At 40.6% G+C, this 26,847-nt stretch overlaps 1 protein-coding gene across 8 annotated transcripts in view; it reads right to left on the bottom strand.

Moving 5' to 3' along the window:
• The window catches only part of LOC309843334 (TLC domain-containing protein 4-like), a 106,580-nt gene that overhangs the window by 65,254 nt on the left and 14,479 nt on the right, over positions 1–26,847 (bottom strand). The window contains exons 1-2 of one of the 8 annotated variants that reach the window (XM_082688756.1): positions 5,983–6,323; positions 3,076–3,152 (exon numbers count right to left, since the gene is read on the bottom strand). The exons of 5 other annotated variants lie outside the window; for them this stretch is intronic. The gene's annotated coding sequence lies outside the window, so the exon portion shown is untranslated. Of the gene's footprint in view, positions 1–3,075; positions 3,153–5,527; positions 5,809–5,982; positions 6,345–26,847 lie in introns of those variants that run through there. 2 more of the 8 variants (XM_082688752.1, XM_082688759.1) reach the window with 2 other exon arrangements.

Raw genomic sequence — 26,847 nt, 5'->3', positions numbered from 1 at the left:
TTGTGGACTGCTTCCTTCTTCTCTTAGGCTGCTGGAATACTTACAGCCAGAACGTCAAAGTACACTAACCAATTTCACTCATAACTCCCTCTTATTTTCCTTTGGCTTATATTTCTTTCTCATCCTAAATTTACTGGATCTTGTCCTATTGCGTGCATCTTTGTAAGCCATCCCAAAACACTTTTGGAATTGGGTAGGTATAAGTAAAACTAAAGATACTATCAGCAATGTGTATGCTTAGTTCCCCTACTCCAGATGATGAGCCCTGGTCAGCAAAGGCTGTGCACTGCCCTGCTAGGAAATCCTTAGAGTGTCCAGTGCTATCATTTCACTGCTGAATGGATATTTCGGGAATTAAATGGTAGAATAAGTAAATTTTGATAGCACTCTGTTAACTGAATTTTAAAATACTACTAAAGTGTACTTTAAGGTCTACTTAAAGATTTCATCTTTTATCCTCCAAACAGGAATGTGTCAAAGGAGGCATGTGCAAGGGTGTTTCCCACAACATCAGAAGCAGCTCTCAGGGTCACTGATAGGGGAATGATAAAATACGCTGGTGCAGCCACACTATCACAGGCTAAACAGACATTTAACTAAATGAGATGATACCAAAGGGCATTCACCCATCACATGCTATGGGGTGGGGGAGAAAAAAAAGAGCAGGAAGTGAAATAATACATTTTTCGTAAATAGCTAACTGGCTTTTTCGACATTTGTAAAGAAGAAGGACTAACTGGCTGTATTTGGGAGTGAGATCAGGGAAAATGGGAGCTGGAGAAAGGGAAAGAGGTAAACGGTCATCTTCTTGAGTATTGGTTATTTTCATGGTTTTTCTTTATGTTATTTATAACAAGAACGTTTCACTTTTGTAATTAAGAAATAAAAAACACTGATGAAAACATGCAGTGACTTCAGGTTGTAAAGCATTCTGGAATCCTCAAAATGTCCAATGTCTCAAGGGTTGGGTTGGGAAATACTATTCTGGGATCCTCCAAACAAGCAGTCTTGGCTCTGTGGCGAGACCTTCCCTATGGACAACTCAGCCTCCCTCCCTTAGAGCCTTTATCCTGCCATGTATTCCTCCACAAAACAGGGAAGAAATTGATCTGTTTAGTGACATACACACAGGTTACTAAAATATGGAAAGGCAAAGGATCTTTCTCAATCAGAACACAGCTGCAGTCTTTTTAAGTCCTTAAAATAGAATACAGTAAATTATAAAGCATTTAAATTCTTAATCATCTCAGTGTTTTTTTTACATGTGTTAGAGCAAAACATGTTAACTGAGCAAGACTAGTTTGGTGATCATGTCCCTAAAATGTTAAAACTTTGTAAAGGGGGAGGGTTTAGTTGTTCTAAATTTTTCACCAAATGAAAATTCCTTCTTCCCCCATTCCACTCAATAAATACACACCAAATAGGGAGAAGTTTTCTATGCCTTCAAATGTACTTTTGGAAGGTTTTTTAAAGCCAATCTGGAGAAAGCTAATTAAACTAACTTGACCAGGACAGATTCTCCGTGTCCCCAAAATGTAAAAATCAAATCACAACCAATATATAAACCCATCAATGAATGGTTACTTCCTAGGTGGCCCCGGCGGGATCGGGCAGATACCGGTGCAGCATGGGCCAGGATCCCAACATTGGACTCTACAGGAACAGTCAGGTGGATACCATAAGTCCAGAGCTCAGAGATAACATCAGGGAAAGTTCAAGATATACACAGGACAGCTGAGGAGAAGGAACAAGAAGCAATGAAAACATATCACCTAAGGTAAGAAAATCAAAGCAAGGATGGGTCAAAGAGAGGATCCAACTAGACAGAATGTGGATGATAAACACAAGCAAGTAAACAAGCAACCCCAGTGAACTGTGACACTTGTGCACACTGCCCTCCACGCTTTGCTGTGCTCATTCACTGGTCACAGGGCCAGTTGTATGAGTCAGGTGTTAATTGTTATGAAAAGGCAACCAAAGGCATGCAGATAAACTTTGCCCTCGATTAACTCCAGGGTATGGTTACTGGACATTTCCTCAAGGATGGTGGATGCTGGCTTCTGCCTCACCTAGCTCCCCAAGAAGCTTTTGAAGACGATGAATAAGGATTCCAGTTCGATGGTGAAGCAGGCATCTAAGGAAGCTTTGATAAGCTAACCCTTTCACACAAGGTAAGGAGAATACATTCCAATCCTCTGTAAGCAGCTAATTTCCTAATGAGCTTCATCAGCAATAACACATCCCACCCGCTTCTGTTAAGAACTTCTCAAAGCTGTAAGAGGAATTATGAACCCACACACTGCACTATGAGCCCTTCTGTTCCCTATCCAGCTGATGAAAGTGGACATGGCCTAAACCCACCAGCCAGTCTGTTCTGGATCCACTTGTCCTCTTCACCTACGGAGAGAAATCTGCTCTAAAGACACTGTTTTCAAATCCCAAGTTTACTCCTTCCATGCTTCCTTTTTCCTCAAAACCAACTATTTTGCTTTCAAGTAGACAGAATCAGCAGGAAGTTTCCCCTTTGCACTTGTCCATCCAGCTGCCTACGCCAGCGTGAGTCCTGCACCCATGTGACACCAGATGAGTCCTCACACCACCTCCTGTCCCCAGCAACAGAGGTCCCGATTTCCCAATCAATTCTGTGTTCCCCTCCAGCATCTCCAACCTGAATGCAACCTATTTATCTACTCATTAGGCAAATGATTTCCAAACAGTGGACTCTGGTCTACTAACAAGTGAGGATTTTTTCAGAATACTGAACAGGAACAGAAAGCACAGAAACAGAAACAGAAAACAGAATGCTATACAGTAAAGGTGCATATTGTTTCATGAAACTGGTTTCAGATGCACCTATACTTACTTATGTCCTGGGTTGCAGTGCAAAAAAAAACCATTTTGTACTGTGTTGTAAAATCCAGAAACGTTTGAAACACTGCTTTAGATAAGCCTTTGTCCCCTTAGTCAGACTACCCCCTTGCTCTCCGTCCCACTGCTCAGCAACTCCCTTCCTCATGCTGGCCCAAGCTCTGAACAGACTTCCAGCTGTCTTCTTCACCCGCTGTTTTCACAAACCTTGGCCTTTTACAATGATTCACAAGCTCCTTCTCATGTATCCAAAGGATTGCCTTCTCCTTGAACAGACCAATGTTCTGAGGGGAAAAAAAAAAAAAAAGATCCTTTGCTATTCCTGCCTTCTTTTCAGGTCTGGGATCTGCTTGCAGAACATCCAACTGTCTCACTCTGAATAACAAACCTCAGAGCAGTAGGACTCCGTTTCTTTGTGTGCTACCTTTCATCTCCAACAAGAAAAAACACCACCAAAGTCGCTCGCACAATGCCTTAGGTTTTCTTACAAAATGAACCTCACTTTCCTGATGTAATGCATTCTCTGGTGTCATACACTTAGTGCCTGATACCGATGCCAGGTGAATGCAGCTCAGCCCGAGGGGGGAGTTAAAGTCTGGTTCCCGTCCTCGAGAACAGATGGTTACCCCACCTCCATATTGCCATCTTCTTCCTCTTGCAAGGCAAATGGAAGGAGGGAAAGCACAGCAAGGTGGCTGTACATGCGTGGGGGCATCCTTTCCTCTCAAGGACGAGGGCACAAGCTGTCCGGCACAATTCTACCACCCCACCCCCGCTTCGGCCCTCCCTTGTCCACCCTCCCACAATTCTCACCCAGACAATTCATTCATTCTCTTCTGCCACAGAAAAACTCGTTTTCTGTATCTTCCCGTAGACTGCTCAGTTTACTTTTTTCAGCCAAAAGACCTATCCTACTTTTTAACCTTCCAAGAGATATCAAAGCTAAATGGAGCCTTCATCTGTAGGATACGGGCCACTAATTTGAGAAGAAGGGAACAGGGAGACACCGAGGTCTGAAGGTTTCTTAGGAAACCTTGGTTTCTGCTCATACTTGAGATGCCGGCTTTCAGGGTAGAACATAAAAGTAGGGTGGGAGGAGAGGGCTGCACTAGACTCAGAAGGGCAAGAAACACACTCAGAGGGAACTAGGGAGAAGGGGAGGTCTCACCTAGGGCACATTCCAGAATTGGCCTGGAAGCTCTACTACTAGCCCCTTTCTGCAATCCAAGCCCTTTTCCACTTCCTTGTGGGGGGAATACAGGGCTCCTTCCCTAACTCTACGATTGCCCGATTATTAGGCAGGCCCTCCCTCCCTCCCAGGTCACCATGTCCTCCTCCCTACTCCTTTGCTGGGATCGTTCTTCATCCACCTAGTATGGAGTTATGTCTCTGACAGCTCCAGCTCCCAAGGCCTCTCTTTACCTTGGTGATCAAATGAATCTCTCCCTCATTAAGATTTCAGAGGAGGAAGGAAAAGAGAGGCCAACTCTGGCATCCATACTCCAGGGTGTACTGAGAAGACTCAGCTTCTCTGGGTTAGCTTTGGCCCTTGACCCTTGCCATTCCTAGGCACCTCCAAGTACGCAGCTTTAGTGATGAAAAGCCATTATTCTTTCCAACAAGGTCAAGAGGCTTAGAGGCAAAGGAATAGGAACAGAAAGCTCATAGAGTAAACAATTACGACTAACTGAGCCACTGGTTGCCAAGTACCCAGCTCCAGACAGGTAAAATGTGTACAAGATCACACAGTAAGGATTCCAGAGCTGGAGGGAGGTATTGTGGCCAAAGGAGTTGCAGGAGTAAAAAGGAAAGTAGCACTCTGTAAATATATTCTCAGGGTCATCTGATGGCACAGGAGGGGGAGGTGGCAAGTCGACTAAAGTCCACAGTTTCTGGAGCCATTCTTTCCAATTTTCTAGCATGGCAGGAGTCCACTTTTCTAATTTAGTTCCACCCCTACAATTTAAGGAAAAGATTAACACAGGGGGAAAAATTCTCCACTTCACACTTAGAAGGGAACTGAGATTCTCTGTCATATTACCTTAACTGGCTACAGAAAGATAAAGCTGCATTCCAACCTATACCACAGGCTCACACAGCAGTATCTCTCTCAACACAAACACAGAACAAGATCGATTTTTCTCAACTCCATTTATGACTGGTGAAGATTTTACTAAAATGATATCTTGTTTCCTGCCTCACACATCAACTCCTAATAACCACATAAACTCTCCCATCTTGTCCCCAAACTGGTACTGGGTTCATTTAAACACTGTCAAAGATCGCTCTTTAGGAACAATTTTATAATTTCACATAAAAATGTGTGCTACATTAACAATCAGATTATACAACTGAGCGGGGAAAACGTACTGGCCATCAATAGTGACCCTTTAGTGAACTTCAACAACTCAAAGTACTTTCACAGAGGTTTTCCCACCCTCTTGGGGCTGCAGGAATCCCATTTCATGGCTGGGTAAACCGAGGTTCTCGGTTTAATAAACTTGCCGGGGTTACAATGGTAGAGCTGTAAATAGTGCCCAGTCCCTTTCCCACTACTATTCTGCATGAGGTGGCTAAAAATGGGACGCACTTGAGAACTACAAATGTGAATAAGAGTCTTGTTTTATTTAGATGGGGGGGGGGGGGAGGGGAGACTTACCCACTTGATGCACCTGTGTACCGGCCTCTAACAAGAAAGCTTTCCCTGGCTGCCCCACGCACCCACCCCTTTGGGCTGAGAGCCGGGAAGCTCCCCGGGCAGACCCAGCAGCACGAATCGCGCACCCGGGGGCGCCAGCGGAACGCCGGGCGTACGGGCGGCGCGGGGCCGCGGGCCCCGGGACACCGTCAGCGCCGCGAGCGGCGCGGGAGCCCGCGGGGCCGGGAGGATGCTGCGCGGCCGCACACACCTGCTGCAGCCCGCCCGGGCGCCCCTGGCCGCCTCCGCTCTCGGGACGCCCACCCAGCTCCGGGCGCCGTAGCCCGCGGCCGCGCTAGGCCGGGAGCGGGAAGCCCCGGCGCCCCCTGCCCGCGGGCCGTACTCGGCGGCGCTGGGGAACCGCGGGGCAAAAGCGAGCCCGCCCTTTTCCCCGAACCCCCTCCAAACAGCGTCACCTGTGCCGGGTCCCGGGGCGACTCGCGCGCGGGCGGCGGCTGCACGGGGCCGGGGAGGGCGGCGGGCGGTTACAGAAACCTGGTCATCTGGCCCGGCCCGAGGGCTGGCGCCGGCCAGAGTCGCCCCGCGAGATGCTCGGCGGGAGCCAGGGGAGCCGCGGGGCCCCGGGCCGCTCGGAGAAGCAGTCACAGAGACTACAGCTACCGCCGCGGCCGCCGCGCCCGCCCGGACTGCGGGCTCGGGTTACCGCAGAGCGGCTCCTTAAAGGGGCCGCGGCCGCTCGGGCTCCGGCTCCGGCTCCGGCTCCCACTCCGGCTCGTGGCGGCTGCGACCCGCGGCCAAAGTGGGCGGGGCCCCGAGGCCGCTGTAGGGCCGACCTTCGCGAGCTGGACTTGGGTGCCGGAAAGGGCTCCGAAACGGAACACCCAAGGAGGGCTGCGGTGGGATTCGGGAAGAACACACCTCGCCAGGGACAGGGCGTGCGGTTCCTCCGCTTCCCAAGCAAGGAGCAAAACTAGCAAGTGGGGAGGAACGGTCTGAGTCCGGTTCCGCCGCGGCCAGTACCTGGGCTCGCCACGTAACCGAAATTCTTTTCAGATTATGAATTTGTATTAATTAATAAAAGAAAGGAGGTGAAAAGACAGTTGCAGATTTTTCATGCCACGTCTGGCTTGGCCAAAGAAAGCCAGGTCCACCCAGTTCTTGCTAGGGGCTGCAGGTGCATTCCAAACTGGGTAGGGGGCGTCTGTGAAACAGGCCCGTTCTCTTGGAGCAGCCTCCTCCGGAATCCCTGAAAAACACCCTAGAGTGCACTAGCACTCCACCTACACCCAACATGGGAGCCCCTCTGCTGTCAGGGTGGGGTAATGGGATTTGAATTTTTGATGCTGGTGGACGTTTCCAAGTTGCCCAATGCCTAAAGTTTGCCATTCAATAGTAGCTCTTCTGACCTGCTATGAACAGCCTCAAAAACCTTCAAATGTTCTGGATTAACAAGACGGAATTGGTTTGAATAAAACAAAATGAAGAGGTATATTTAGGCTGTTAAAATTTGCGAAAAGTATTCAACAAGTTAGAAGATGTGGCTTCTAATGTTAATTAGTAAGCACCACTCTTAATAATGTAGGACAGTTATTTGTAAGAAATGCCTGTCAGTGGGGCTAATATGTTTTACCTAATATTTACATACACACAAATACATGTTAGCTAACCGAACCTCACTGAGGCTCCATTTCTTCATTTCTCAAATGGGGATAATAATTCATAGTTACCTCTGGAGACCCCAGTCTCAGTAAACGTACCCCAGACTGACCTAGAGAGACAAACCTCTTCTGCCCTATGGACAACAGCCTGCTTGCAGTCAAGCAGGGTAGAAGATTCTGTAGGCCCCGAGTGAATTTCTCCTTTCTCTCCTCAAGACTCTCAGGAGTGCCCTTTGACCACAACCTGTTCCACTGTATCTTCTTCACAAGGTCCTCCGTCCTCGACAACTTTGGTTTGCCCCACACCTGCTTTACACGTTCACATGGCTAGAACATAACTCTGCAGGGACAAGATGTCTGTGTGTGCTCATCTGTGGGGTGAACGCTAGGTGTACAGACTGCACATGTCAGCTCTGGACTCTGCCTCCACATATCACCTCCAGCCCCACATATCACCCTGCGCTTGTCTCCAGTGGCTAATAGTTGTTTTTTTTTCCTGATAAATACACCATCATTATGTTTAATATACGTATTTTCTTACACCCATAGCAGCATCCAAAACCCTACAAACCCACAAAAATCCGCTCTATACACTATGTCCCACTATATTCCTTCATATAGGCCTCTACAAACGCACCATTAAATCTGCAGGATTGTTGCGAGATTATACAGAGCATGTAAGCGAATACATCAAGGACAAGGTCTGAGATAAGGAAAGGAATTCAGAAAATATTAGAATTTTGAATCTTTTAAACTAATCAAAACTCAATGAACTTGGGAGGTAGGACACTGTATCAGCTGCATATTTTTTTAATCAAAATTGTAATGCAGCTTAATTTCTTTAAAAATATTCATTTTATTATTCACATTTAGATTTCTAATTATTCTTTTTTTTTTAAGATTTTATTTATTTATTTGACAAGAGAGAAATCACAAGTAGATGGAGAGGCAGGCAGAGAGAGAGAGAGAGGGAAGCAGGCTCCCTGCCGAGCAGAGAGCCCAATGCGGGACTCGATCCCAGGACCCTGAGATCATGACCTGAGCCAAAGGCAGCGGCTTAACCCACTGAGCCACCCAGGCGCCCCAAGATTTCTAATTATTCTTAACTTCATTTTACCAATCCTCTCTTTCCAAGCGCAGTTTCCCCAAATTCTTTTATTTACTGTCTTAAGTTTTTCTGCTTGTTAACTGTGAGATATCAAACCTGAACTGCACTTCTTATACTTTTGCTCACTGAAATGGTTCAGAGAAATGAAATTATTTTTCTTTCTTTAAAAAGAGAAAAACTGGGGCACCTGCTGAGCAGAGAGCCCGCTTCCACCACCCCCCTGCCTGCCTCTCTGCCTACCTGTGACCTCTCTCTGTCAAATAAATTAATAAAATCTTTTTAAAAAAAGGGAGAGAGAGAAAAGGTACAGAATTTTTGAGGCAAATTTTCTGATAAAAAATTTTTTTGCATATGCTCTAGACAGGAAATATGGTTTATTATATTTATTCCTATGTATCTTGTTTCTGTGTGTGTGTTTTGAGTTTTTTTTTAATTCCAATATGATTAATATACAGTGTTATATTAACTTCAGGTAAGCAATATAGTGCCTCAACAATTATATACATTACTCATTGTTCATCATAGGTGTACTCTTAATCCTCCTTACCTTTTTCACCCATCCTCACAGACATAGATCTCCTTTATCCATTCATCTATGGAATACCTGGGTTGCATCCATATTTTGGCCATTGTAAATAATGCTGCAATCAACATAAGGGTGCATATATCTTTTCGAATGAGTGTTTTCATACTCTTTGGCTAAATACCAGTAGTGGAATTACTGGATCATACAGTAATTCAGTTTTATTTTTTTTGAGGCAACTCTGTACTATTTTCCACAGTGGCTGCACCAGTTGGCATTCCAACCAACAACGCACAAAGTTTCCTTTTTCTTAACATCCTCACCAACACTTGTTTCTTTTGTTTTTGATTTTAGCCATTCGGACAGGTGTGAGGTGATATCTCATTATGGTTTTGATTTGCATTTCTCTGATGAGTGCCATTGAGCATCTTTTCATATGTCTGTTGGCCATCCGGACGTCTTCTTTATAGAAATGTCTGTTTATGTCTTCTGCCCATTTCCTAATGGATTATTTGGGTTTTTGGTGTTGAGATGTATATGTTCTTTACGTATTTTGAATACTAACCCTTTATTGGATATGTCGTTTTTAAGTATTTTTCCCATTCAGTGGGTTGTCCTTTAGTTTTGTTGACCAGTTCCTTTGCTGTGCACAAGCATTTTATTTTGATGTAGTCCTTTATTTTTGCTTTTGTTTCCCTTGCCTTAGAAGACATATCTTAAAAAATGTTGCTATGGCCAATGTCAGAGAAATTACTCCCTGTGTTATCTTCTAGGAATTTTTATGGTTTCAGGTCTCCCATTTAGGTCTTTAATCCATTTTTGAACTTATTTTTGTGTATGGTGTAAGAAAGTGGTCCCGTTTCATTCTTTTGCATGGAGCTGTGCAGTTTTCCCAATACCATTTGTTGAAGACAAACTTTCCTCATAAATTTGTTTCCAAAAATTTCTAAACTAAATAGAGACAATTGTTTAGAAAACTAAAACTAAAAGCTGCTTCTTTCTAAAATAACGAGATAATTAATGCAGAAGTATTTTGGAAGATTGCCTCAATTCTCCACCCTTCTCTGTTAGTGAAGATAACAAAACACCAAGCATTTTGATCAAAAAGATTGATTTCAAAATTAATAACCCCAGGCACTACTTTTTAAATTATTGTTGATTTTAATGTATCAAGAACTTGTGAGGTTTTTTTGTTGTTGTTGCTTTGTTTTGTTTTTAGTATTTAAAAGTTCTTTTGGGATGCCTGGGTGGCTCAGTCAGTTAAGCAGCTGCCTTTAGCTCAGGTCAGCAAGCCCTCACCACCCATCAGGCTCTCTGCTCAGCAGGGAGCCCACTTCTCCCTCTTCCTCTGACTGTCACTCCCCCTGCTTGTGCACTCAAGGCCTCCCTCTCTCTCTTAAATAAAAAAATAAAATCTTTAAAAAGAAAGTCCTTTCATTTGCTTTTCAGAATTTTTCAAGAAAAAACTATTTCAGGATATTACCAATGGTTAGCTCTGGGTGGGTGAGATCCTTAGGTCTTTTAGATTCTTTTTCGTATCTTATTTTACGCGACTTTTTCCTGTAATATGTAAGTATTATTCTTGTGTGCATATTTTTTTTTCATTTTTATTTTTAATGAAAGTAACATATAAGTAAAATTTCAAATAGTTCATAAAGGCTTATAACAAAAACATTCGAGTCCGATCAGCCCCTTTTCTAACTTCCCCCCACCTGGCTTCACCCCATGTTCTACATAACCCTTCTAGGTTATTTCTTAACAATATGCTTATACCAGTGCTTCCTGACTTTCACTTTTAGACATTATTTATTGACTTCTTGTCATGGTATTTGAGGATTTAGCTCTTTCACACTTACCACCATCACCACTTTGCCCTCACCCCTCCTTCTCACACACCTACATCACAACTTCTGTTCAAATCAGTAATTTGTGTTTTTATCATCCTGTCAATGTAAATACAGTGCATTGTTGAATCAAGTAAGGTGCCATGACAGTGCTTCTCTTGAAAATCTCTGTTGTTCCTGGAGTTAATAATTGCCTTCCTTTTTCACTTATTTTTTTTTTTTAATGTATCTTACCCAAATTTTATTCAGATGCTTCAATGTATCTAACAAATGCCCTTGTATCTTCCAATGCCCAAACATTAGAAATTCACTCTCGTGGGACACCAAGGTGGCTCAGTTGGTTAAGCAACTGCTTTCAGCTCAGGTCATGATCCCAGGGTCCTGGGTAATTATCTCATGTTGGGCTCTTTACTCAGCAAGGAGCCTGCTTCTCCCTCTGCCTGCCGCTCCCCCATCTTGGGCGCACACACCCGCTCTCTCCCATAAATAAATAAAATTTAAAAAAAAAAAAGAAAGAAAGAAATTCACTCTCTTATTTTGCTAAAGCACAGATTTCAGTAGTTCATTCAGAGCGTGTATATAGAAGGTAAAATTTTTTAGCGTACTTTGCATGTCTGAAAATGTCTGTATTCTATTCTCATCCTCAATTGATAATTTGGATAAGCTGAAGATCATTTTCCCCCAGCATTTTAAAAACACTGTCTCAAAAAATAAAAATAAATTTTAAAATTTTTAAAAATAAAATAAAAGCACTGTTCCATTGTCTTTTACTTCCAGCGTTGCCCCTGAACTAAATGCTTAATGCCTTTCTGGTCCCCCTTCCTCTGTATCTGGTCTATTCTTCATTCTAGAATCTTCCCATTAACTTTATAGTCTGCAATATCACAATCATGTGCTTTGTGCCTTAGAATGGGCCTTTTTTTCTTGAATTGTGCTAGACTGTCAGGGGTGCTTTCAATCTTACCTGCGAATCTTTAATTATTTTTTTTTGCTAATTTCCTCCTTCTCATTTACTATATTCTCTCTTTGTGAACTCTTAGTCAGCAGGATGTTGGAACTTCATTATTCTTCAGATTGATTGTCCTTTTATCCCACTGATTATGTCTGCAGCTTTCGTTTTGTTTCTTTTCCTTTAATTTAGGTAGACTCCACACCTAGCATTGAGCCCAACTCAGGGCCAGAACTCAGGACCCTTAGATTAAGACCTGAGCTGGAATCAAGAGTCAGATGCTTAACTGAACCATCCAGGCACCCCGTCTTTTCTATTACCTAATGTCCAAGACAGAGGTTCTCTACTGGGGATGGGTGGGAGGTGTTAGTTCTTCCCAGTCCAGCCATTTGGCAATGTCTGCTGATGCTTTTGGCTGTCATCACAGGCAAGGGGGTCATGCATGAGCCCCTAGGGAGTAGAGGTCAGAGAGGCTGCTACCATGTCACAATCACAGCCTCCCACAGCAAAGAATTTCCAATCCCAAATGTCAGTCATTCCAAGATTAAGAAATCATGGACCAGGAGAATTACGCAGCTTTACCTCTGAAGTAGGTTTGTATTTCAAACATATTTTTGGCACAGGATGGCAGTGTGCAGTGGTTTAGCGTGGGAAAAAGTCTGCAGAAGCAGTACCCATAGCAAACTGATGAGGCCTACGACAGACCAGTGATGAAGGGGAGCAAATCACTGATGATGATTCTGTTTCTTCCCCACAGATTGTCTAAAGCCACAGGGAAAATGGTAGGAAATTTACCAGCACCATTACCAGAAAGAGCGATTTACGGCTTTGTTCTTTTCTTTCTTTTTTATAAAGATTTTATTTATTTATTTGACAGAGAGAGAGGTCACAAGTAGGCAGAGAGGCACACAGAGAGAGAGGGGGAAGCAGGTTCCCTGCTGAGCAAAGAGCCCGATGTAGGGCTCGATTCCAGGACACTGAGATCATGATCTGAGCCAAAGGCAGAGGCTTAACCCACTGAGCCGCCCAGTCGCCCCTTTGTTCTTTTCTTAAGCTCCCAATTTGGCTTCATACTATAGGTTGTGTGAGCTTTTATTCCTGAACCTTGGCTAACCTCCTTAGGCTTAACCTATTGGCTTCAAAAATATTGCGCGGTTGCACTGCCTGTCCACCTCCTCGTTACTACAGTGATCAGTTATGTACTCTTATCTGGAATAAACATGATGAGTACCTCTTCACTGAACTCCGTTCATACAATCATAGATAACTATGCTAAATATCAACAGTAGAAGAAAGCCAGAAAGTAGAAGAGGCCATTCCAGCATTAAGAGATATTCCTATTAGTGAAGAAAACCAAATGTTCTTTTTTGCAGCCAAAGAACTTTGTGCTAAAAATGGAATTGTATGTAGACTAACATCAAACACTTATTTTAAGCTTTTTAAAAATTTTTTGATATAATAATTTTGACCACAATTATTTTGACTATCTCTCTTATTAATAATTGATACTGAAATATAAAAAGCTTCTCTTAAGTTCCATTAATCTTATAAATTTTCTCGCATTATTAGTTATTAATAGAATAAATAAAATACTACAGTACCATTAAAAAATACACATCTTTCTTTCCCATTCTCTGATCAGACCTTTTGTTACAGGAACTTTCCAACAAAAGATAAACTCCTGGGACGCCTGGGTGGCTCAGTTGGCTGGACGACTGCCTTCAACTCAGGTCATGATCCTGGAGTCCCCGGATCGAGTCCCGCATTGGGCTCCCAGCTCCATGGGGAGTCTGTTTCTCTTTCTGACCTTCTCCTCGTTCATGCTCTCTCTCACTGTCTCTCTCTCAAATAAATAAATAAAATCTTAAAAAAAAAAAAAAAGATAAACTCCTTTCTCCAGAAAAGAAACTGCATACTTCACAGAGGGATTGTATTAGTGATAGTACAAAAGGTACGGAATGCACAGGAATGCACAATGGCTGTATGAGGGGCAAGAAGAGACCCAGTGGCATCCAAGAGCTTTGTAAACAACTTCAGGACAATTCTCCTTCTTCAGACTTGTACCTCACCCCTGCCTTCCATGGTACACTGACAGCCAAGTGCTAAGGCTCCTCCAAGCATTCAGATTAGCCCTTCTTCCACTTTGTCAAGTCAATTATTTCTACTCCATCCAACTTCTGGTTTCCAAAATTTACTGAAAACTCTTACCAACTGTGGACTTTTCTCCTCTTTTCTTTTTCCTTCTGGATTATATCTTGTAAACCTCTTTTTACACTATCTACACTATGAGTCCCACTTTGCGAAAAATAAGGATAAACAAAATAAAATTTAAATAACAGAAAGGGATCCAGAACAGAGAAAGGGGAAAATGTCCATCTATTTTTCTTAAATTTCTAAAGTGTTTTTTAATTGCGCCAAAATATTTTCATGAATTTTTTAAAAATTTTACAGATTAGTAGAAATTGATATTAATACTCAATAGTTTATGTTCATAAATTTTTCTGTTCTACGTGCTGGGCTCGTAAATTTTTCTCTTCTATAATCTTATTTATTCCTTTCTTTTCTTTTTTATTGAAGCACAGTTGATACACAATGTTACATTAGTTTCAGATGTACAACACAGTGATTCAACAAATTTATACATTATGCTATGCTCACCCTAAGTGTAGTTACCCTCTGTCGCCAAATGACACTGACACTATTATAATACCTTTGGTTATATCCCTTACGATTTTCATTTCATAACATTCATTCAATTCACCTTTCATTGCCGTGACTTATTCATTCCATAACTGGAAGCTGTATCTCCCACTCCTCTTCACCCATTTTGCCCACCCCCACTTCTGGCAACCATCAGTTTGTTCTTTGTGTTTATGGATCTGGTTTTGCTTTGTTTGGTTGGTTTTTTTTTTTAGATTTCACATGTAAGTGAAATCATATGGTCTTTTGTTTGTCTTTATCTGACTTATTTCACTAAGCACAATACCCTCTGGTCCATTCATGTTGTCACAAATGGCAAAATCTCATTCTTTTTTATGACTAAGTGATATTCCACGTCTTCTTTATCCATTCATTTATCAGTGGACATTCAGGTTGCTTCCATATTTTTGGTTACTTTAAATAACGCTGCAATAATATATTTACAACTTTTAAGCCAGTTTGTTGAATATCCTCCCAGATACCTTCCATGTATACTTGCATATACTTTGATTTTTTTTAAACAATAACAAAAAGGACTAAAACATACACATTATTTTGTAATTCTTCAGACTATTCCATTCAAAGGATGTGCCATAATGTATTTTACCAATCCATTACTGCTAAATATTTATGGACCTTACTGTTGGACCAAATTGTCAGTTTTCCAAGTAGAGCAAAGCAGTAACATCTGACTAGAAATTAATTCTAAGATTCAAAGCTAGTTTAGATTGAATAGGGAAATATTGGAGGGTTCCTGTTCATATCAAGAAGAGAACAAGGGGATACCCACCCTCCCACTGCTAATACAGAGATACTTGCAGTATCAGTCAAGGGAACTAATGAAAGAGAGAAGGTAAAAAGAGTATGCAGTTGTCATTTTTTGTGGATTGTATGATTATACGCCTAGGAAACCCAAGAAAATCAACTGAGAAAATATATAAACAATAGAAAATTAAGTATGGAAACAGGATACAAAATTAATTTATGACAATTTGTGAAATATATGTAAATGTGTATATATGTGTGTGTATATATAAATACATACATATATGCACATACGCCCTTACAAAATGAAAGAAAAGACTCCACTTACAATTACAGCAAAAAATGTAAAGTGCCTAGGAATAAATTTAATAAGAAATATGCAAAGCTTGTATGAGGAAAACTTTAAAATGTTCCTGCAGAATCTAAAAGTAGACTTGAATAAATGAAAAGACGGACCATGCTTTTAGGAAAAGTCAATGTATGTCAATTTCCCTTATATTTTAATTTTTAAATTTATTGCAATCTTAATGAAAATACCAAGAGGCTATTTTCTGGAATAGGACAAGTTGATTCTAAAGCTTGTAAGAAAAAGTAAACAAACAAGAATAGCCAGTAAAACTCTTTTGAAAAGGAAGAACAGCTTTCTATATATTTAAACAAAAATTATAGAAACTCAATAATGGAACATTCTGGGATTGCCATTTGAATAGTCTAATGGAATTGAATAGAAAATCCAGAAATAGGTCCAAATAAGTGGTATCTCAAATCAGTGAGATATGATGGACTTTTTAATAAATGTGTATTATTTGGAAAAAATTAAGTTAAATCTATATCTCATATTGCACGAGATAAATTCCAAATGGGTCAAATATTTAAAGTATGAACACTCAAATGTACTATAAGAAAATATGGCTGAATTCTCTTCTTACTTTGGAACCGGAAGGTCTTTCTAACTATGATTCAAAATCTGGAAGGTAAAAAATATTAATAAATCTAACTAAGAATAAAAAACCATTATGAGGTCAAAAAATCACAAGAATAACATATACAAAGTTGAAACACAAATTACAAATCGGGAAAAAGAAGATCTGGTGTTCAAATCACAGGTAAAGGGCTAATCTCCTTAATAAATAACAAGTTTCTAGAAATTGAGGAGAAAAAGACCAGTCAAGAGAAAAACAAAGGGCATTAAAAGACAAGTAACAGCAAAAGAAATATAATATGACCTGTACACATTATAAATGGCCCTCATTCATATAAGATATGTAAATTGAAATTAACCAACCTCATCCCAGAGACAGATTGTTATTCTATTTTCCCACTACTCTGACTTTGGAGCATTTACTTCTCACTACATTCTCTTCACACTGGCACTACCCACCATCACTTTGGGGGAAAGTAGGAAATTTATGAAGCTGTGTCTTTTTTTTTTTTAAATTCTAGATCCCAAACACTTCATTAACAAGGCAGACAGACCTTAACCGGGTAACAGTAGTGTATTATCGCTTATCAAAATAAAATTTGAGTGCTGTGAAGTGTGTAAACCTGGCGATTCACAGACCTGTACCCCTGGGGATAAAAATATATGTTTATAAAAAATTAAAAATTAAAAAATAAATAAAATAAAATAAAATTTATACTTGATGTTTTGAAACATGAAAAACCCATGTATCATGATGAAAATCAGAATATTCCCTAACCTATTCCTATGAACAAGTATGTTTTTTAAAAAATAAAGTCAATAGTTGAATAATTCATAAGCCGTTCCCTCGGGCCTTATAGCGAAATATAATTTTAGAACTTAGAAATATTCCTTAGTATAAACATCTCCTACCCCATCCATCCTTGGACAAACATATTCAATTCCAAATCAAATTTCTGTAGTGATGTAAATTTACTACTTCATTGGTCACATATGTTCACATGTACTACTCATATGATTTATCCTAAAAATTACTAAAAAGAGAAAAACAAGAGAAATTTTTGTGAGACTATTTTTAATATATATATTATCCCCCTTACATGTCCCAATCAAATTGATTTCTTAATGTCATTATGATGATTTTTCATACAATATAGTATTATTCTAATGAATCCACTTCCATACATCTAAATCATGTTCATCATTAAGTTCCTGTTTTTAGACACACTATATACAAAGTTAAAAGCATCAAGAAAATGTATATCTGCACTCAGATCTCCCACTTAATCTTGAGGTCTGTGTTCTTTTCCTTTTGGTAAAAACAACACATTTTTGCCCTCCAGGAAGGAAGTTTTTAAAAATTGCCATCTCTTTTCAAAATACTTTTAATATACTTTACAATATACTATGAATTTTTTTAATAAGTTTTAATTAAAAAGAAATCATCTTGTGGAATTGTATTTTCCACAAGGAAAGGAATGGTTCTAGTCCCAGATTTTAAAATTCTCATTGGTAGAAAAGACAACATAAAAAACAGTTTTGAAAGACTGTTACAATTAAATATCTTCAAATTTTGTCAAATATGTTTCACAACAACATGTGGCATTTCCCCAAATGCTAACATAATGTTTAAGAACCAAAAAGTAGGAAGAAATGGATTGTGGGGTAAGGAAAATGTTTACCATTAGTACCAATTACTATAACATATTAGAAACTACAGTATCAATAACGAAAAGATGATCAGGATATTTAACTTAATCAATGAATTCTCCCCTCAAAAACATAAATCAAGCATTTCACAAAAATACTATATACACCAAATTGAAAGAAAATGTCCAAATTTTTTAGCATAAAAATTATTTCTTTTGATGTAAATAGGAAACTTACTTTACTCCCTAAATATTTAGATCTAAGCTAAAGTCTTCAGAATTTGTACCTTTGGCAATAACCAGTCTGCAGATGGAATACTACCTGCAGTGGCTCTCAATCTCTCCGTGAGGCTACAGGACCCTCCAACAAACCAGTCCCCTCTGACTCTATTCCTGCCCCACAACGCATTCCCCGTCTGTATCGGAGCAACCAGCACCATCTAGTCTCTTTTGCTCCAGGCTTGTTCCTGCAACTTCTAATTTACCTCCATTACAATAAATATTTTCTGAATTTAGAAAAAAATCAGACTATGTCTTCATCCCAAGTCCAGCAGGGTTCTGGACAAGTACCTCATTATCAAAGCCCAGCACCAAAGGAAAAGGCAATATTATGGTCCATTAGAGTCCAGAGCACATCTAAGAGTCTCACAACTGTGTTCTAGGACTTCAATCACTAAAGATATCTGGAATTTCAGTGGCCTGGGGACAGAGTGTCTATCTTGTGTTTCTTTGCACCTAACGCCGCACCCTGCCAAGGTCACGTGCTCTGCATGTATTCTCCCTCACATATCTTCCCCCCTTTCCTCAGCTTGCCAAGGAACTCCTTTCGGAATTCAAAGCTCTACAGCTCAGGGAAAGTCATAACTGATAATCTATATCTACACAGGGAAAGAGCAAAAGAATGATATAGTTTCCCTCATTTTTATCCTGAGCAATTCCCCAAAGGTAATAAAAGGCAATCAAGTGATTTAAAGAACTGCTTTGCCTTTCCTTTTGAGCTCCTACAGAGGAAACCGACCTCTGGTTTGCAAAGGATACCCCGTACCTGTACCAGTTTAAAAACTATCAGGATTTGGCTTTTAGCAGTTTTTTATGCACTCAGTATTCTACTGGTACAGAAAGTGAAAGTAGTCCCTTGAGGTATGAGTGTAGAGGTGAGAGGAATTCAATTTCAATTCACTCTGTCTTGATCAAAATTATCAATTCTTTCAACAAGGAACGCCCATTATAAGAGCATTGCAGGGGGTGGTAATTAGGGCACCTGGGTGGCTCAGTCATTAAGCGGCTACCTTTGGCTCTGATCAGGATCCTGGGTGGGAAACCTGCTTCTCCCTCTCCCACTCCCCCTGCTTATATTCCCTCTCTCGCTGTGTCTCTCTCTGTCAAATAAAAAAAATTTTTTAATTTATAAAAAAAAAAAAAGAGCATCACGGGATACTGCATGAACAACTGCATGAATTCTGGTCACTAGTTATACAAGAAATCCTTGAGAAATAAGTAGCTACAACCAACAGTTAAAAATACCAGCTGTTTATATTCAACATTTGTTATATTGATTAGGAAGGTGGAGGGGACAAACAAATAGAGCTAAAGATCAAAACCACTTGTCTCCTAAACAATATAGATGTGGGTTTTGTTTTGTAGATCTACCCTTCTTCAGTGTGTAATGACATTACAACAAGAAAAACTAATCATTCTTTGAATTTGGAAATCAATATAAAAGTACAAAGCATTAATTCACTGACATCCCTGTCATCACTTCATCATCCTGAACCCAGAACTCAACCCTTCCACTAGTTTCCATAGAAAGTTATCTCCCAAGAAGTTTGTGATTTTTCCCCTCAAATCTACCTAAAATTAAGGAGTTCCTGGGGAGTAAGTAGGTTGGCCTCCCGCAGCTCTGTGTTATACTCTCTCTTCCTCCCTATCTGGGACTTTAAGGAGCATCTTCTGTTGCTTAAACTCCTTGGAGTTCTTGCTTGCCTAAAGTAGCTCTTCCAAACAAATGCAGCACTATCCCTAAAATAAGTCCTGGGAAACACATTCTTCAACTTGATCCCCCTGCTGTGCTCTCATTTCTCAATAAGCTCTTGCATTCTCCTAGCCCTTGACTTCTTATCTCTAAGTTTTGATGATTCTTTGCACCCAATAATACATGGGCTTTTCTGCTTAGTTCTGAGCTCTAAAGTCTGCAACTAACTTTGCTCAATTCACTTCCACCCATTCCAGGCAATGACCTCATCCAATTTGGACGCCCTCTCAGCTTTGACTTACCTCTGTCCTCCCCATTCTCCCAAACACTAACATGCATCTACTATCAACTCAACTTACACAATACCTGTCTAACACTTTCTTTCTTGAGCTCCAGATTTTTATTACCAATATCCTACCATGTGTTCCAGGTTCATCAAATGCAATAAAATAGAACTCATCATCACCCCTCCTCCCCATACTCTTTTTTCTCACTTTTCTCAGAGTCATCATGTCTCTGATCACCAAAACCAAGAAACCTCCATTTTCCTAGATTCTCCCCACATGCTTAGTCCTTTGTACCCATGTAGACACGAAACTCTGTCAATTCTACCTGCTGAAGATCTTCCATATATTTACCTTCTCTACCCTTCCTTTTTACTCCCCAAGTTTAGGCCTATATATCTTCCCAGCTTCCCAGATAATCTCTGATGTCTCTCTGGCAACTTCTATCTTTGAGCCTTTGCATACCAGGATAATAACTTCTCTTCCCATCTTCTCCCAGTGCTTAGTACCACATATTTCACACACAACAGACCCTAAATAAATATTCATTAGTTAGGGAAGAGATTTCAAATCCTTGTGATCTCACCTCTTTCCTTTCCTTGGCATTCAGAGATTGCCTCTATCTCTCCAACCTCATGCTTCTTCAGAATTCTTCTAACTTGCAGTTGATTATTTTCCTATTCCTTCATTTTTGGTCAAAGCTTTCTATTATTCTTTACTGTCTATTAAATAAATGAATGGCATGGAAGTCTTCCATTCTAGCTCAAACCTACCTTTCCAGCCTCATGGTTCATATTCTCCCTCTCACGTTCTTTGCTCAGTCCAGCTAAATCCAGTCACTAGCCATCTCACAAAAATGCTGTGGATTTTCCTGACTCCTCGCTTTTGCCCATGCTCCTTCCAAAACATAGAATGTCTTTCCCTCCTCTCTTTCCCTGTCAAAAGTATTCCTTGTTGTTGTTGTTTTTAGGTTTGTTTTTTGTTTTTTGTTTTTGTTTTTGTTTTTTTTATAGAGATCACAAGTAGGTAGAGCAGCAGGCAGGGAGTGGGGGGGCGGGGGGCGGGGAGCAGGCTCCCCACTGAGCAGAGAGCCCCATGTGGGGCTCAATCCCAGGACCCTGAAATCATGACCGGAGCCGAAGGCAGAGGCTTAACCCACAGAGCCACCCAGGCACCCCAAAAGTATTCCTAGTCTTAAGACACGCTTTCTTCACAAAACTTACAGATTCCTCCAGACAATTTCTCTCTTCCTCTTCTCTCCTTCTTTGAAACTTAGTTTATAATTTGCTTTGTACAAGTGTTTTTTCTTCTACTAAAAAAGTTGTTCAAAGCAGTGTTTTTCAGACCACCTGGAACAGAATAACTGGAGTCTCATTAAAAAAAATAAAAACAAAAAAAAAAGGAAAAAAAAAGAAAGAACAAAAACAGAAACCCTCCCAAATCAGAGTTTCGGGAAGGAGAACTAAGAATGCTGCAATATGAAAGCAAGTTCACCAGGAGAGTACGCAATGAAGCTGGAGACCTTGGAGTTGCAGAAATGGGCCTTGAAGTCAGTCAGACTAGAAGTTGCATTCCAATTATGTGTCTGATAAAAGTTAATTCTCAGGAAAAGCTAACACAACTATGAGTTTGATACAGATTGAAAAGAAAAAAAAGTTGAAGATTTTACTTAACTCATTTGGTGAGGTAACCAGCCAAATGTCATAACCTGTTCAGAAGAGAATCTGAAAGAAACATATTCATAGAGGGTTGTAAAATGGCTCAGACATGACGAAAGGCTACCACAAGAGAATCCAGAAGGATGTGCAATAGCTCAAAGACAATGAAAAGAGTCAGAGGACCTCAAAAACACCATTTAGGCAATGCAGAGTGTTCTACTGAGACATACTTAACTTCCCTGAGCCTCTGTTACTTTTCCTGTAAAACAAGATTTCATAATTAAAAAAAAAAAAATCTTCATGGGATTTGAATGCTTGCCTAATACCGCTCTTGTGAGAATTAAGTGAGTTAAGGAGCAACCAAGCACACAATGCTGACTTTTATCATACTCGATAAACATGACATAGTAGTACTAGTACCCAGGAGTAGTGCTACCCCTAACTAGAAGTTTCTTGACCTTTCTTGTTTCCTAATGAATGTATTCATTCAGTCAATCAACCAACATGCATAAAATACCTATTAATGCTAGGTTTGGGTGGACAATAAAATGGTCCCTGTCATCAGCGAATCCAGGCTAGCCAAGGAGATGAGAACCTAGGTCAGTAATTATATGGGATACAATCAGTGAAAATAAAAGTAGTTGAGCACAATTGACAACATGGCTAACCATGTGTGGAATGTATAGAATGCTTATAGAAAAGCATTATCAAGGTGAATATAAGCTTAATCTTGAAAGAAGAGTAGGAAATCACTAAGCACAGTGTGCTAACAAGTATCATGCTAGATCATCACGTATGTTAACCTTATTTAGCTCACATAAGAGCCATAAAATAATAGCTCACTCTGAGTACTTACTACGTGTCAGGTGCTATTTAAAATAACTATCACTATTTTATAAAGAAAAAAATCCTGAGGCTTAGAGAAATCAAGTAAACTTTTTTTTTCCTAAAAATTTTATTTATTTATTTGACAGACAGAGATCACATGTAGGCAGAGAGAGAGGGAGAAGCAGGCTCCCCACTGAGCAGAGAGCCTGATGCAGGGCTTGATCCCAGGACCCCGGGATCATGACCTGAGTTGAAGGCAAAGGCTTTAACTAACTGAGCCACCCAGGTGCCCCTCAAGTAAACTTTCTTAAGATGATATAGCCAGTGAGTGGCAAAGCCATAATTATTGCCAGATAACCTCTTTCCCAAGTGCAGGAAATCACCTCAATTTACTAACTGAAGAATCAAAACCTAAAGAGATGAGGAGATCTCCCGGAGAAACGGATTAGAAATAGCATCCCTGGTTTTAAAGGCCAGGCAAATGGGAAGGAAGAATACTCCAGAAAAAGGGAGAACATACAACACCCTGGAAGCATGGAGGAGGTTAGCATGGCTCCAGGAATCAGAGATGTTTGGAACTCAGTATGCATTTCTGGAAAGAGCAATCAGAGTTAAAGCCCCTGGGGGCACCTGGGAGGTTTAGTCAGTGAAGCGGCTGCCTTAATCTCAAGGTCCTGAGGTTGAGTTCTACATTGGGTTCCCTGCTCAGTGGGGAGTCTGCTTCTCCCTCTCCCTCTGCTGCTCCCCCTGCTTGTGCTCTCTCGCTCATGCTTTCCCTCAAATAAATAAATAAAATCTTAAAAAAAAAAAAGATAAAGCCACTAAAGTAGACAGGGACTGTGAGAAAGAAATTACACCATATTAACTATTGGCAGATTCCGCTCAGGAGAATATAAAACTATGACAAGCAAGGGAACTAGATCAAGTTCCCTATGACAAGCAAGGGAACAAGATCAAAGGTTTAGAAACTGGAGGCAAGGCAAACAGTTTGAGACAGCGAAGACTAATATTATTGAGATCAAGAGTTTTGAACTCCAGCAACCTGCCACTTACCATAACCTCAGGAAAGAGAACCTCTTTGAGCCAGAGTCTCCTCATCTGTCAAATGAGTATAATAATAGGGTCACCACAAGGATTAAATGAAAGAAGGTAGGTAAGCACCTGCTAAGGTGCTCCGGTCTCACAGGCATTCAATAAATGATGGTGGTCATATTAAGAGTAGTTTATTGCTAGTTTTGTTTTGATGCAAATACACCGAGATACAGTTTAGATCTTCTTGAAGGAAGAACATGTTAAATACTCTTCTACCTCAGTTGTTTGATTTGTTCAGACATAATAGATTGATCTGTTCAGACACAGTAGACTGATTTAGACAGCAAAGTCCCAGGAACACACACACACAAAAAAAACAGATTTCAGGAATGGCATGAAGTTAAGGGTTCAGTTTATCAAACACTTCTTGTATCCCTACCGTGTGTGTCTATCACTGTATTAAGTGGCCCATATCTAAAAATAGTTAAGATGCAATCTCTTTTCACAAGGAACCATCAGTCTACAATATTTTGGTTGATTTCCTTATCCTTGTTGCCTGGCCTCCTCTCTTATTTACAACCTCACCCTCCCAATGTCTGATATTTACACTACTTTTGTAGAAATGATCTTGGTTTCCCTACTTGGTCACCTGCCCTTCTCCCGCACCTTGGATTACTTCCTTTTCTGGCTACTCCAGCTGGACATGTCAGATTATCCAAACCTATTCTCACTACTCTGCTTTAAAGACATCCTGCTCCTACAGTGAAGTTAAACCAATTTTCTCAAGAGCTGGTGCTAGAATTCTTTTCAGAGGAAAACACCTCAATGAGTCATTACGAATACAGGGTATGATTGAAGAATGAGATTATAAAAGACAAAATGTTCTACTTCAGAAATTCACCTGGGGGGGTATGGAAGAAATGGGAAGAGAAGAGAAGAGAAAGAGAAAAGAGATGGAAGGCAGAGGAGCTTCACTGAATACCTAAAATACTTTTTAAAATGTATAATGCTCTATCTTATTTGCATTTCTTTGACTCCCTTCATGTCTTCCAAATCTTTAGTAAGCCTTCCATAATCCCCAAGCCTTCACACCTACCCACAAACACATACACAATGTAAGTAGGTTGTGGGGGAGAGGTAAGTGAAGAAATCATGAAGCCAAGTGCCACTGCTAGAAGACAGAAGAAGTAGAATGGAGACAGCACACCCAGAACAAACACAGCCCATCACTGAACCCAACAGTAGGAGCAGGGCCCAAGGTAATGCTAAAATCACAGATGTCTGGGAAATCGGCAGAACATATGAGCAGGTACTGTGCTTTATTTAAAAGTTGTGTAATAAGGGCCTGAACCAACCTTAACTAGTTAAAAAGCAAAACAGATTCTCTCAGCTGATACCTGGGTCATGATTTCTTCAGTGTCATTGATGATTTGGCACCAACTGCTTTTCCAATGTACCTACTGCCTTCCTCAAAGGTGGCCACCACTGTCTTACCCAGTTACTGCAACAGTCTCCTTGGGATCAGCAAACATTTTCTTTCTCTCTCTTTTTAAAAAAATTTTATTTATTTATTTAAGTAGAACAACTAGGGTAGCAGGGGGAGAGGAAGAGAGAGAAAAATGTCAAGCTGGTTCCATGCTCAGAGCAGAGCCCAACTTGGGGCTTGATCCCAGGATCCCAAGATTATGACCTGAGCCAAAATCAAGAGTGCGAAACTTAACTGACTGAACCACCCAGGAGCCCTAGCAGACATCTTCTTAAAGGGCTGGATAGTTACTCCATTCTGCATTGAAGGTTTGGAAGAAGCTATAGAAAATATGTAAATGAATGGGTTTGGTTGTGTTCCAACAAAACTTAAAAAATCAGGTGGTGGACTTTCTGTCCTGCCCCTTCTGTTCTCTACATTATAGAGTCCTCTTTCAGAATGCTACTTCTCCGTATAAACACCTGTTTGTCTTCCCATTAACCTTAGGATAAAGTCCAAATTCCTTAACAAAGTAAATAAATTTCACACCATTATCTCCTCTCTAGCCATTTCTCGATTCAAACTCAATTTTCAGCACTACTAAACTGCTTTAAATTCCCCCAGGTTCCTGGTTCTCTCTTCCTTCCATGCATTTATATATGCTGTTCTTTGGCCTGGAATCTTCCTCTCTTCCCCCACTCCCCTGATTAGTTAATTCCTACTCATCTAAATTTCAAGTTTCACATTAAGTCTAACTTCCTCCAGGAAGATTTCCTTGATCCCTAAATTCTCACAAAGTGCTGAAGTTATTGGTTTGTCTGAATCTCCTGTTAGCTTAAAGGTCTGTGAGGACAGGAAACTTGTCTGCCACTCACTATTGCATTCCAAGGTACTCAATAAGTAACTGGATTCTTGACTGATGAGGTAAGAAAAAAACCAACCTAAAAATGAAGGGGACCCTCAAAGGCTAATTGGTGGCACATAAGCTGACATTTGTTTGAATTATTCCCTTGAATCCCAAATCTGCTCCTAAAGCATTTTTTGCTCTGCTGATATAGCCTGCAGAGAAGTTTAGGAAATAGACATTACATCGTCCACACTTCCTGATGCGGGAACTGAAGTCCCGAAGGGTTTCACTTCTGCCTTGGTTTCCAGACTTCATCTATTTACCCTCTCCTTGGCATCTGATCTCTTACCTCATGTCCTGTTAGCTGTCTTGCATACAGTGTACTTTATATCTGATAATTATCCTTGCAGAGAAATCTTGGCTTTCCTTTTTGACCAATACTCACATTTCAGATATCATGTAAGGGGCATATTCTATATGCCAGGCTCATGGGGCTTCCTCTATAAGCCAGACCTACTGGACTTAATCATTCAGGACTCAGGCTGGCCTCATAATGATGTTCTCAGAGGTTTACTTTTATTATCTCCACTCTATGGTTGACAAAAGGAAGACCTAAAGGGAGTAAATAACTTACAAAAGAAAATGGCAGAGCTGGGACAGAAGGGAGGAATGTCTGACTGCTAAACTAGAGTTTCTGAGCTCATACTACTTTCCAGTTCCTCTGGGACCACACCTGCTTCCTTCTGTGAGTGCTGCTCCTGTCCAAGCCCCAAAGTCTTCTGCAACGCTCCTACATGTCTTATCCTGAATCTCACGGACAGTGTAGCTGCATTCAAGGCTGTCATAATCACGGATACTTCTAGAGCGTGGTCACTGTGCTTGTCCCTGTTTATGTATGACCTCATTTATTTTATTTTTTTTTAAAGATTTTATTTATTTATTTGACAGAGAGAGATCACAAGTAGACGGAGAGGCAGGCAGAGAGAGAGAGATAGCGGGACTCGATCCCAGGACCCTGAGATCATGACCTGAGCCGAAGGCAGCGGCTTAACCCACTGAGCCACCCAGGCGCCCCCTGTATGACCTCATTTAACCTGCACAGACCCTAACATGAAA

Source organism: Mustela nivalis, assembly GCF_964662115.1.
Source record: "Mustela nivalis genome assembly, chromosome: 10".
In the NCBI taxonomy this organism is placed as follows: domain Eukaryota; kingdom Metazoa; phylum Chordata; class Mammalia; order Carnivora; family Mustelidae; genus Mustela; species Mustela nivalis.
This window is presented reverse-complemented; position numbering and strand designations above follow the sequence as displayed.